Source organism: Spea bombifrons, chromosome 12 (assembly GCF_027358695.1).
Source record: "Spea bombifrons isolate aSpeBom1 chromosome 12, aSpeBom1.2.pri, whole genome shotgun sequence".
Classification (NCBI taxonomy): Eukaryota; Metazoa; Chordata; class Amphibia; order Anura; family Pelobatidae; genus Spea; species Spea bombifrons.
The window spans coordinates 31,742,432-31,756,432 of record NC_071098.1 but is presented as its reverse complement, the minus strand read 5'-3'; the positions used below and the strand labels follow the sequence as shown (position 1 = coordinate 31,756,432).

Sequence of the window (14,001 nt, the reverse complement as noted above, 5' to 3'; positions counted from 1 at the left end):
GCGATGGCCCGTCTAATTGATTGAATATATAGCAGCCTAGAATCTGATGACAGATCGGTCCCATTCGGCCCCCGGCTAGTCGCCCGTTCCTCCTGCCGTAAACACTCAATCCTCAATCAGTCGTTGGTCTCGTCTTAGATCGAGGTGCCATATGGCTACCCGGCCCATGTACTAGATGTCTGTATTATGGATGAATGTAAACTGGTTTGATGTAAAAAAACCTCCACCATTTGGTGAAGGATAGTATTTCTATAAAAAAATTTTAAAAAAAATTAATACCAGTAACTGGCTTTCCTGGACAGTCTAAGTGTTTACTTATCGGTATCCCTGGGGACTCTCCAGGTTTTGCCCAGAGGCTCCGGGTGAAGCTTCTCCTACTCAAAGCCTGAGATCTCCAAGTCACGGGAGCCGCTTCCCACCCCCCTCCAAATGTAACGCTACCTCCGGATAGCCAGAGCCTGGAACGTCACGGGTCTGCTTATAGGCCCTGGATGAGGCTGTTCATGCCAAATGCGGCCATCTTTGGTTGGTCATTGGTCTATAGAGATGTGTATTTTGGACATCTCCAAGTTTTATCCAAGATCCGCACTACTGGAGAAGTCACACCCCCCCCCCTTCCCCCACAAAGACATCTTATTTTTCTGCCAAAACACATTTAGGAACAGGATACCCGGAGGAAGTTGACTTAAACACCTGCCGTTCGCATTCAAACAGACCACGCTGTGACAAAACAAAAAAGTTTTATTGAAATACTATCCAAAAACACAATAACGAAAATAGTTTATATGAACGGGGGAGGGGAAGGGCTGGAGTAGTCAGACGTCATGGCGAGGAGAGCACGATGTTCCTGCATAAACAGAAGCGTCTTCAGCAACTGGCGCTCCCTGAAACGACAGATCGGGAGGGGTGAGCCTCATTCCAAAAGCAGGACAAGAAGGGAAACAACGTAACAAACAACAAATTGCAAGTCCGTAGGACCAGCAAGAGTCCTATGACATATGAATAAATCTACCAATCACAAGGCATAAACAATAGGGAGTAGTGATGTCATCAGTGTGGGGAGACCCCCCCCAAGAAAAAAATAATAAAAAAAAAGCTTCTCCCACCCTTCCTTTTCAGTAGATGCCCCTTTGGGTTTGACACCAATGTGCCGTAGAGGCTTTTACTATGTAGGATATATTTTTTCGCCGCACTTTATTTATTTATTCTGGACCCCGTCTTACCTGGTGTTATGAGCTGCTGTTCATGTGCTCTGTTCCTGCGCCTAATAAACAAAACCAGAAACAGCGGTTAAAGACTATAGAGGCTGAATTTAACAAAAACACATAAAACAAAATAAAAAAAAAAAGTTTGTGATGTCATCACACGGTAACTTACTCATTCTTCTGGTTGAATTTGCATTTGCATTTTCCACCTAGAATAAATTATAGAATTTATAAGAAATTGCAGGATTTATATATAAAAAAAACCCAACGACTAGTTGAAACTTGATAATTGAAGTTATTTTTAAAGGAAGATTCTTTAGTAGGAGGGTGGTAGATAAGTGAAACAGCCTCCCAGCTGAAGTGGTAGAGGCCAATGTAAAGACGATTTGGATAGGCTTATGGGTTCCTAAATCCAAGACGAGACCAACGGCTCATTAAGGTTTGAGTCTTTACAGCAGGAGAAACGGGCGACTAGGCAGGGGGGGGCGGATAGATGGGCGTTTGAAAAAGGGGTAGTCTTGGAACACGAGCACCAAAGTCAGTAAACGCGTTGCTATATGGGAACTAGAAACGTACTCATCAGGATGATGATGCCCATTGCACAGAGCACGGCAGCGACTATCAGCCCCGCGATCTTCAGAGACTCGTAATCTAAGAGGGGAAAAAAAATAAAATAAAAAAAATAAAATAAGTAAACAAACAGATTTAGGACATGGGGCACGACTGCAATTTAATCAAGTTCTAGCCGTTCATGGACTGCCGTGTACAGGGGCATGTCAGCGATGCCAACGTCTGTATGTCGAGCACAAGCATGTAGGCTTCTCTCGATCACGTCTGGCCGCATATCTGAGAAGTTACGCAACTGCTAATATGTTGCAATTTTTTTGATTAAAAAAAAAAAAAAAACATTCTAGGTATGTAAGGGGACCCGAAGAGCGCACAACACCAATTTACTGGACTATTCATTCGTGCCCCTAACAGATTTAATAGACAACTTTATTGTACTAAAACCTCCACAACTAATAAGTAAGGGATTACTGTTTGTTACGGGATAATTTATTTATTTTTTTAAAACGATAAATACATTTCGTCCCAAACTAGAATTAAATTATGAATTTCATGCTTCACAGGTTTTACAGTGAAACGAGTCTTACCGTAATAGAACTGCTGATCATCTAAAAAAAAAAAGAGAGGGGGGGAGGGTTAATAAATAAAATACTTTTACAAAATATGTTCTTAATTGTGAATATATGTTATTTACATACGTGAAGGTCCAGTGGCTTGCAGAGATGGCACATCTAAAACAAAAAATTATATACATTACAAGTCAATATATTAGCGGCCATGATATACATTATTTATACAACAAGCGGAAGAAAGCAATCATCCGACAACAAGAGAGAATTACTATTGGTTTTCCCATACGCTTCACAAGATATGGGGGGGGAATCACACACACACATGGAAGGTGGTAGAATGTTGCTCTTGCAACAATGTTGCTCATTCTCAGAAGAATGAAGATGGGGGGAGGGTTATTATCTAGATTATGTATTCTCTCATTTGCACAAAGCAAACCCAGCTTTTTTTCACCCCAGAAGTCTCAACTCCACAAGTTTTCCTCCTCCTCCTATCTCAGCAGTTCCCCCGCAGTGGGTCCCGCCAGACGAATCCTCGTTACTTACAGGCCAGCATCAAGAACAGAGCCACGGAGAGGTCTTGCATTTTCAGGTGGAGCAGAAGTCAAGCCTGCCGGGAAACAAAAAAATATAAAGTAAACAGGTGCACCGTCTTGGGTTGGATATTTGCTCAATAAGGCAGCCTCACGGTGACACCCGGTACTTGCGTTTAGTTAATTTTTTAACCCTTTAAACGGCAAAGACTTATTCAGCATGATAGGGAAGTCCACAAACAAAGGTTCAGACGATGAGCGTCTTACGAGAAAGCCAAGGCAGATAATTCTTGCTCCCCGTCACAAGAAGCGATGATCACGAGGTGGTTAATCCACTTTCTGGCCATGCCTGCCGAACCTCGCCCTTCCCTCACCCCAACATGTGCCACCAGAAACCAGTTCCTCCATACCCTGCAGACATTGTGCGAAGGCCAATCACCGCTGCACATACACAACGCACCATTGTGTTTGCAAGGTATGTATTCCAAATTAAAAGTACTTTTCACAATTCAGTCATTCTTCCCATAAACCCCTCGCAAAGTCAGTAAAAAACATTAAATAAATAAAAATCCCACCCATAGAACGGATAGAATATAGCATGAAAGTTTGGGGAGTATTAGTAACGGGTTTATTGGGCCCGCCATATGAAAAAGTTTGATTGGGGTAAAGGACAGAGGTATTAAACCCATTCTCTGACTAGAGGGGGCACAGAAGAATGAGGTCATAGAGTCTTCTAGCTCATGGGGACTTTAGTTGATGTTGGCGTTTGTCATGTGGGCCACAAAATCCCCCCAAAAAAGGAAACAGAAAATCCCCATTCACGATAAAGTGAGGTTAGAGCGTAAAATTATGTATTCACAGCAGGAAGGTTATAGCGGGATCTGGAATGGGTTATCGGAGATGAAGCTTCCTTCTACCCTAGACCTTAAACATGGATGGATAACCACCTCACCCCATGAAGCGCAACATTTACAGTACAAACGTATCACCGGTCTTCTCGCCAATCTAAGATCGCAAGCAGGCTATTAGAACTTTATAGAGGTTTCCATGGGTACCGCTACAATCGGCGTTGCGTTTTCCCCAGATACGGACAGGACAGAACAGGAGGAAACAGGCCGGGGGTTTGGTTTAATTGCAGACGGAGCGTTCCACAGACACGCACTAATCCACTCTATTGTCAGGATTTAGAAACTATGGAGCTTCGCCAGATAAAACAACTCTGGAAATATCTCTGCCCAGAAACTGCCGCGATCAGGATCCCGCCAGCTGAAAGCCAGAGATCCCGAGGACGGATCAGGGTTCGTAACCGGACAAATATCAGCTGGTTGGCTTTTAGAAGAAGTCATTACACCACCTGTGCGCAGGCAGGGAACTACTTCACTCCACTACAGATTTATAACTGGTGTTTGTCTTACATGAAAGGAAGGAAGTATTTCAAAGCAGGAGACAAGAGGCCATAACCTAACACTAGAGGGTCAGAGGCTTAGATGGAATGCAACGAAGATTTAATTTACTGAGAGGGTGCTAGATGACTGGAGCAGCCTCCCAGCAGAGGTGGTAGAGGGTAATACAGCGAGGGTATTAAACATGCATGGGATAGGCATACGGCTCCTGAATCTAAGACGAGACCAACGACTGATTAAGGTTTGAGTCTTTATAGTATGGGAAATGAGCGACTAGACGGGGGCCGATCTGCCAGCAAATTCTATGTTTCTTGCTCAATAGATTGTTTGCTCTTCTGAAGCCTCCTACGCATCAACATCAAATCCCATAAGCAGAGACACAACCAGAGATTTATTTACTAAACCGATTTCTGGTAAAATGGGACTCTCCTTCTTCCCACATAAATGTTCCAACCTCAGCCAGCTTCACCTTCAAGGATATTCCCACCGGTTACTCTTTGGGTTACGCAGATCCTACCAAGACCTTCTCACACTCAGAACTACACCAGGATATCCCCTACAGCAGTCGAGAGGGAATATTCCAACGCCTCTACCACTCACATTTTATAGAATAAACCCCTAGTTCTGTGATCCTGCAGGACAATTGAAGGATCTAGAATGAGACTTTTACATTCTGTACACATACAGCCTCACATTAACACAGATCTCTACATCTGGTCAGAAAAGCAAGTAAGAGGAAGGAGAGGAAAATAAATAAAAGGGACTTCATCAAAAGAAAGTTTTGGCACACATTGTTGAGTTCCAGAGGGGTGAGCAATGCCCTCAGCAGGTTAACACTCCACAATGCTGTTGCGCAACAGTAAGAGCTGCAGCCCGGGGGGGGGGGGGGTTCGAGTGGGGTCGTTTCAATAGCAAAAGCACATCGGCCAAAAAGAACAAGGCTGTTCGGTCTGGTTGGCTTGGTGATGGGTTGGAAGAGCCAACGGAGCTCAAGGAAGAAAGTGAATGAATGAGCATAAAGCTTCAAGTGAGAATTGGACAACCCAGCACGGGACATACGGTTGGCACGCATTAAAGAGAAACAAGGACAATCATCTCTCAGTAATGCCTTTCCCCGGAAGAGTCAGCTCTTCTGTCAATGTCCCCAAATCACCCACACACATACGGCTCTCCTGGCCACCAACTAGAAACACAATGGACCAAAAGGTCTTTTAAGGGCCGTGGGGAAGGAATAAAAGCGGACCCATTGTACAGCGCTACGGAATTTGATGGCGCTATATAAAATATTATTATTAATAATAATCAGAGGGATCAAAAGAAACATGGGGCTGGCACCAAGATATCTAGAGCCAGACACATGAATGCAAGAAACTGAGGGGTGTTTGATGTTTTAGGGTAACAGAGGTTGATGATTATGATGGTTCTCAGTAAGAGACTCCATTGTAGAACATATTCTGCTCCAAAGCAGAACATTCTTGGTGTTCATAAGGTTTTCCATGAGCCAAAAAGCATCAAACAAAACAAAAAAAAGTCTCCACAGGGGAGGAAAAAATGTTCCTTCAGTTTTCAGGATGGAGTTTTTACAATGAATGGCTTTTTGTGTTTGTTTAGATTTGATTTTACAAAATACTAAATGCACTAAGCTTATATCACCACTTCACTCTGGAAAACAAAATGAATGCCTCAATCTTAATCACCCCGAGGGACCCTCTAACAAACCGAGGTCTATGGTGGAAGGGACTTCATCAGCAGAAGCAGGATTTGTTTAGTATGGCCATAAACAATCCAACCCAACATGGTGATTGAGTTTGAATATCACATGACTTCCTACAACGGTGGCCAACGAGCCTGAAGACCTGACACAAAATTTAAATCGGAACAAGAAATAAAACCCAGTTCCATTCAGAGTGACACAACTGTACACATTACTGTAAAAAACACACAAAAACGTGGAATTTGACAAAGTAACCTTCTTCCCGCGGCATCTACGCCCCCCGGTGCCTTTCGTTCGTCGGAGAAGCCCTTTCCCCGCCATTCAGAAGGATTGTGGATACTCAGGATGTATTTTTCCTCCCCTCGGGGAATATTATAACAAAAAAACAGTGTACTTTTACCGTGTCGTTCAGACTTAATCCCAGCTCAAGACAGACAAGAAAATCCAGTTACAGAAACAAAATCGTTCCTCTTACACACAAACTGATCTGTACATGCGTGGGACCGGCTCCTCACCGAGAGGAGAACAATAATCTAATAACAAGAGGGTCAGAGGGGATGTAATGACGTTTTACTTTACTGAAAGGGTGGTACATAAGTGGAACAGCCTCCCAGCAGAAGTGGTAGGGGGCAATACAGTGAGGGTATTAAACATGCGCGGGATAGACATACGGCTCCTGAATCTAAGACGAGACCAACGACTGATTAAGGTTTGAGTTTTTACAGCAGGAGAAGCAGGGCACTAGGTGGGGGCCGGATGGGGCCGATCCGCCGGCAGGTTCTGGGAGTCTAATAAAACATATAAGCGCGTTGTGTTACTGGTAGGTTAGCGGCCAAGGCCCAGAACAACTTTGGGTTTCGTTATGTAGGCCCATATGTAGTGATAGTTCAATCATGGATGTAAAAACCTATATTGGGCTTGAGGACCGGAGCTCAGAGGATGAAATCTTCAAACGTTAAAACCTAGCCTGTTTTTTGTAGATGACTCCCCACCACCCCAATCAACATGGCCGAAGCAACTGTAAGAAGACAGGACGGTGACTCAGACCAACGGTCTGCCCGTTACCAAGACCCGGGAATTATCTGCTAAACCCTGAACTATCACAATAAAGATCCAAACGTCAGATTTCTAACCCCTCTGAGATATTACACAGCGTCTCGGTCAGAGAGGACAGGATACTCCGTAACTGAATATTCCCAGCATCTCCGGCTCACCAACTGCCACCAACTGCCACCTGGCGCCTCGATTCAAACACCACGTAAATAATATCACAAACCCCCCCCACCCCGGCGCTGACCCCCTGCTTGGAAGACGGCCAAGGGGAACGGTTTGTCAAGCCAGACACAGCCTCGACAACCGCCAGCCACAAACCATCACACCGCAAGAAGCTCTTATCTGATTGGTGGGCGGTCAGCAAAGCCATGATACCTGCCGAGCATCCTTTAAGACACTCATCGTGTCCCGTCGCCCCGTTTCATTATAATAAAATCTCATATAGAACGCTCACTGACCAGCAATACGCATGAAGCTTTACACCCATATGACAAAAAAACGTAAATATATATATAAAAAAAAGAGTTATTCAACTGGAAAACGCAGCAAATAAACGCGAAGCTTTGTTTCTGTCTTTAAGCCGATACATCGTGTCCTTGGATGAGAACAAACATCCGGTTTCTCAAAACGTCTCGTTAATGCGTTTATTGTTCTCGATATATTTAAATCAGGAGATTCGCATGAGAAAAAAACAACAACAAAAAAAAAAACACAAGAAGGAGTGGAAGCGACCGGACTGCAAAATATCCAACTTCTCAACAAAAGAAAAAAAAAGGGTGTATTTGGGCAAAACAGATGAGCACGCTTTACTGCGGGAACATCTTATTCAGTATATCGCAGATCCCCGTGGGAAAAGATGCCGTGAAACCAGTTTTGTCCCAGTAAGGGGGGGCAGCTGTCCAGTATAACAATAGAGATTGTGGAGAGGAACGATCTAAAGACCGGGGCGGCCCGTCTGACAACCCTGGAATAGCTGGGTCAGGACAAGCAGTGGGTTCTTGGAGAGAATAAGCTTTTAGAGAAGATATGAGTGAGCAGTCTATGTACAACGGATCCAGCTATGGGGGATCTGCCTGCTGGAACCTGAGACAAATAATCCCCTTAAACACAGTAGAGGGCATGTTAGGACAAGAGGCCAGGATCTAACACTAGAGGGTCAGAGGTTTAAACGGAATGTAAGGAAATGTGACATTACTGAGACGGTGGTAGATAAGTGGAGCAGCCTCCCAGCAGAGGTGGTAGAGGCTAATACAGCGAGGGAATTTAAACACGCATGGGGTAGACATACGGCTCCAGAATCTAAGACGAGTTCTGTTCGTGCCGATGATACGAAACCAACAGATAAAGACACAGAGCAGCCAAATAAACATCAGGGTTCAGAGCCGATCTCCAGCGGTTTCAGGGTCCAACCAGTTTTGGGGGGGATTGGTCACTTAATCAGAGATCATAGTTTTGGGATTCCATTGATTTGGAGTTAAATTTAGTTTTTTTAAATAAAATTAGACAAATTTACTGGTCAGGCTCTGAGTGCATTTACAATAAACAATAAAAAAGTGGAAAGGAAAAACCAAACAAAAACACGGTTTTCTATTTTTAACATTTCAGGAACTGGTTTAAAAAATGGAAAAGGTAAAAAACAAAAGTAACTGAAAATGCGATTAACAAAACCATGCAATTTAAAACAGGTTTTAGAAAGAGGGATTCTGGGGTTTTTTACCTGCAGAAAAGTGAAAAACCAACAGCTGCAAGCAATCAGCCCCTTAGACATTTAACCATTTCTAACAGTTTCTGACTGTAAAAAACCAACCCCCCCCCAAAAAAAAAACCAAAGAGGAAATCTGGGTTTTGCTCAGAATATGTTTTTAGTGCAAAAAGATACAAAACCACCCGCATTTCAACTAAATGCCCCAAATACAAGGTTTCTCCTCTCTGCCTGGCACAGAGCTTACAGTCTAAAGCATACATTGTATGATGGTTAAAACACACAACACAGGATAACCGGGAATGAAAGCTAAACCATTGCTGTGAGAATTAATTGGGATTTGTATCAGTAGTTTAAACAGGGGCAGACTAACCAGAGGCAGAGGCATCATTAAGGTATCAGGGGAGGGGGGAAGAGGCACTTACCCTCCTGTAGAAGAGTTTGCAGCGTGTGGAGCGAGGCAGCTCAGAGCAGACAGAACCAGAAGCTGAATGATTCTGCCCCACGCTCCTAATTCTACCCCTATCCTACCACCCTCCCTCCTCCGATCCGCCCCATTCTATACAGGTGAGGACAAGCCCTACTGGCTGCCTCTGCCAGGGGTCTCCACCCAAAGGGGACGGGTCCAGCCCCATCCAGACAAAACGCTCAGCATTAACCCTTCGCGCGCCGTGCAGCATATTCTGGAAAATTAAGGGTCAGAATGCGTTTCCAGGATTTAAATACCCAACCGGCCACAGTTATAGATTGACCGCAATCAGAGCTCCCGACAGTCCCTTTATGCCAGGACTTATGCCAAAATTGTGCAAGGCTGCAGTGATTGTAGGTTGACAGGTGTAAGAAAGGCGGAATCTACCAAGGGGTTCTGATACCATTCATGGGTCACGGGACGACCAGATCCCACCGTTCACCACGGGCACTGGTGGATTATGTATTTATCACCCTCAATATCACTGCAGCCTTGCATGTTTTTCACAAGTCCCTCCGTAATGGGACAGCTGGGTGCTCTGATTGCCTTCTGTGTCCAATGTCCTCCTGGGCTTCTAGTCCAGGTTCTTCCACCCAGTGACCGGCATCTCGCGTTTGCCCGGCACAAGCCACGCCAATACATTTTGCAACCAGCGCGCACCCTTCGTGCCCCACATCGAACTCAATCCTCCATGAAGGGTGATCCTTTCTGATGACTGCATAGCTAAGCAGATGACATCATATTCAATGACAGCCAACAGTAGCTGAAGTCTAAAATAAACGAAACTGTCCTAAAGTAACAATCGGTAAAAGTAGGAACCGATCACTGGAATCTTCGCGTTCATTTTGTTTATGTTTAAAGACCATTTCTTTGGCCAATCACGACGGCCGTTTTCAATTCGTCACACGAAGGGTTAACATATTTGTTTTTTCTGGCTGCCTCTCTGTTGGACGGGGTCCGTGCTGGAAATTTGCCTTTGATGATCTCGGTTTGAGTCTTCGTTGTTTGAAGAACTCGCCATCCTCGCCTTTCCATAAACAGCCCATGAGCGAGGACCTCGCCCCCCCACGGACATCTTTATTGTTGGTCCTCCTGGGCTATTGTTTCAGATGACAAAGAGATAACAAAAGAAAACACGGAATGTGTGTTTGCCGGGACCACCTCCGCATTGTTCAGCACTTAACACTCTCGTTATCATTAACTCCACTCACTTAGCACACAAAGGTAGCAGCCCCGTTGGGGTTCTCTTTGACCTTCATTACCTTTAATCGCATTGTTTAATGAATTTGGACAATCGAGGGCAAACATTGTTACAGATGCCCAGTTGGGTCTTTCGTTGGCCCAGGTTGGTCTGAAGTTGTAGACGTTGGCTTCGTTTGGCCCCAACTTCCCAGGGTTATCGTAAGGAGATCGTCATAACGTGTTTACGGGTTCCTACCACGTTCTGGACGTCAGACCCAACATGCAAGTGAACTTCAATGGGTCGTGGAGGCCAAGGAACCCAAAGTCCAGATGATGTCTACTACGGCCAATTCTTATAGAACCTGCTGTAAAGACTCAGACCTTAATCAGTCGTTGGTCTCGTCTTAGATTCAGGAGCCGGATGTCTATCCCATGCATGTTTAATCCCCTCACTGTATTACCCTCTACCACTTCTGCTGGGAGGCTGTTCCACTTATCTAGCACCCTCTCCGTAAAACGCTCGGATGCTCACATTGCTTCACTATGAGTCCTCGTTCTCCAGGCCATCCTCCTTTAGTCCACTGATTTTGTAATGATGGTTATTGTGACACTGTCTGTTTGGATCTGCTCCTATCCGGTTCACTCCTGTTTCTTGACCTTTGGGTCCTATGTGGTTTAACCAGAACATTTCCCTCTGAGCATCCGAGTAACACGGAGCGTCCGGACCTCACAGGTGTCACCCGGAAATTCACCTCAAGCGCTGTATACAATAATACACCCCAGCACTAATATACAGTATATAATATACAGCAAGAACCCCAGCGCTGTATACAGTAATAACCTGACAGCAGCAAAGTCTCTGTTCATTGGCCGTGGACTCTCATCGTTGAGAATTAAATAGTGAATGTTTGAAGTGAGGATATAACAGGAATCCTGACACAATTTAGCAAACACACCAAAGATTCCCATCCAATCCGCCCGTTAGTTGTGTCACTCCGTCTATTGTTGTAAACACAATACGGTAACACTTGCTTTGTGATGGATTGTTGCACGGAGTGTTATGCAAACACTTGTGTAGAATGTTACATTGTGGATACATAAATATCATCTATAATATATAATATAATAATAATAATAATTGTGTGTGTTTTAATCTTGATACAATGTATGCTTTGGAATGTAAGCTCTTGGGGTGCACTCTGCTTTAATCAATATGTATGTATTTGGGGCTTTTGCTAAATTTTGTATCTTATTGCACTAAAAAAAACCCTGAAAGATTCAGTGGTCAAGGAACATACTGATCCCCTAAAGCCGGGGGCTGTGAAAGAAACACGTGGATACATTAAGGGGTTAAACAAAGAACAGGAGAGATGTGTACGTCCGAGGATAAGAGGCCAGAGTCTAACTCTAGAGGGTCGGAGGCTTAGATGTCACGTGACAACATATTTGGTCACTGAGATGGTGATGGATACGTGGACCAGCAGCTAGAGGGTAATACAGTGAGAAAAATTAACCCCGCACGGGGCAGTTATAGGGCCATCATGAAGATCAACGGCTGATTGACCGATACGATCAGTTGAATGGTGTTGTTAATATCGGAGAAGCCTCTTAATGTTCCTTCTCCATAATAAAAGGGGTACAGGGCCACCACGGTCCACGTCGATGGTGCTGTTTTCCCCATGCGCGGCCTTTGCGTACCCCGAGTATGAGTACACGGTGAAGGATCTCCGTGAAGCTTCGCTCCACCCTGTAACAGCCCTGCAGGCAAGGATGCTCCTTTCTTCACAAATTTATGTGAGGTTGGAACATGTTTATTGCAGACAGAACAGGCAGGTTGTGAAAGCACCGTCTGCTCACCATTCCTGTAAACCCGCTTTCATTAATAACCCCAGACAGAAGAAAAACGGGACTGTCTCCCGCGCCGATAACATGTTTGTTGACCGCGTTAACATATTTGACTTTTGTGCTGGAAATGGTCTTTTTTTGGTCTGCATCCCAAAGGACATCATTGACAAACACCATTGGTAGTTTAGGTTCCCGATGACCTGCCTCAGACAGGACACCATGTGGCTGAAGGCATCTGAGGTGTCCACGACAAGGCCTTTTCACGGTCATCGGCTCCACGATCAGGATTGACCACTTTGACCTGTTTGGCCAACAATCCATTTCAGTTCAAACAAAGTGTTTTCTGGTTAAACTTGATTTTTCTATAGGAGGAGACACAGAGGAGCCCGTGCAGGAGACAAAGACTCATCTGGACTTGGCATCTTCCTTCGATCTTTAGAGACCCTCCGTGTCTGATTTCTCTGCTTCCCCCCCCCCGTACATGACGTTAATTAAAACCAATTTGAGAGATGTAAAATTATGAGACTGACCGACCCCTCGACCCCTTTGGTGGATAAAACATAATAGCAAGGAGACAAATGGGGACCCGGTGGGATCCGCAACTAATGTTCATTAGAAATAAACTTTGGATCAAACAACGATTTCTACGTCTTTTGGACCCTGGAGTGTTACTTTGTATCAGGGTAAAAATCACAGTTCCAGGGCCTATGGGATTGTATAAAATGTAAAAATGGTCAGCCATGACATTTCAAAGAAGACAGGAAGTCTGCACCCTGTAAACAGGAAGTTAAGATGGCTGCTTCGACAGTATGCACATAAAATGGATACATACATCATATTGGATTAACATTGGAGCAATCGCTCCAGGGCCCATGCGTTGTAACATATAAAAGCTGTCAGTTTTCCCAAAGCGCACGTTTTAAGCTCATTATACCAAAAAAACATATTTCTAGATTCAAATAAACGGTATATTATAGCTGGGAAATCTGTACGTGATTATTCCTCCCCGTTAATTTAAATGTTCATTGGTTCAGGCAGTCTTTGCCAGGGAGAGATCTTCAGGATAAGAAACGTGATTAAGTAATGCTGGCTGTGCCACAGACTGCCACCGATCTCAGTTTTCAGGAGATTAAATGAGTTTTATTCCATGGTTACGTTAGAATTCGACTCCGCGCATGTATAAAAACATCCGTGTAAGCAAAGGACACATGATTTGAATAAATAATAAAGTGCTTTATTTAGTATGAACCCAAACTCGTCGAATATTTCTTAACACGGTCTCCGTCTCGTTTCTATGTTCTACAGCACCCCCTTGTGGCCATGTACCGCTACAACCTGTATGCAATAATATATTTTTTTTTTATCATTTATGTGCATTTAAAGAAAAATAATGTTCCCAAAGAAAACTTCTATATCGAGTAAATAACATGATTTTAAAACCCGTGATAATTTTAATAGAACAGCATTTTGGGTGTAAAGCTGATAAATTCATTCTAGTAACATATTTCAGCTAATTGTTGTTTTTTGTTGTTTTTTTTTTTGTTTTTTTTTTAGATTACAACATACGTTTTCCCCATAAAATAAGAAAATGCTACAATATTTAATTGTAAGAAATAAATCATGAAATTGTCAGTCCCGGCAAGTTCTTCTGAATTTTTCAGATTGTATTCTGCGGGCAGCCATTTTGTAATGGATTGGAAACGCCCCCGTGCTACGGACTGTACTTTTACAGCAGCAGTAAAAAAAAAAAACACTTCAA

The 14,001-nt window shown here is 43.9% G+C and overlaps 1 long non-coding RNA gene across 1 annotated transcript; it reads right to left on the bottom strand.

Moving 5' to 3' along the window:
• Positions 1-2,397: 2,397 nt before the first annotated feature.
• On the bottom strand, positions 2,398-9,286 carry LOC128469621 (uncharacterized). Its single transcript, XR_008345966.1, has 3 exons — positions 9,172-9,286; positions 2,888-2,951; positions 2,398-2,503 (listed from the first exon to the last, which is right to left on the bottom strand). It is a non-coding gene; the product is annotated as an uncharacterized LOC128469621 (long non-coding RNA).
• Between the last annotated feature and the right edge of the window lie 4,715 nt (positions 9,287-14,001).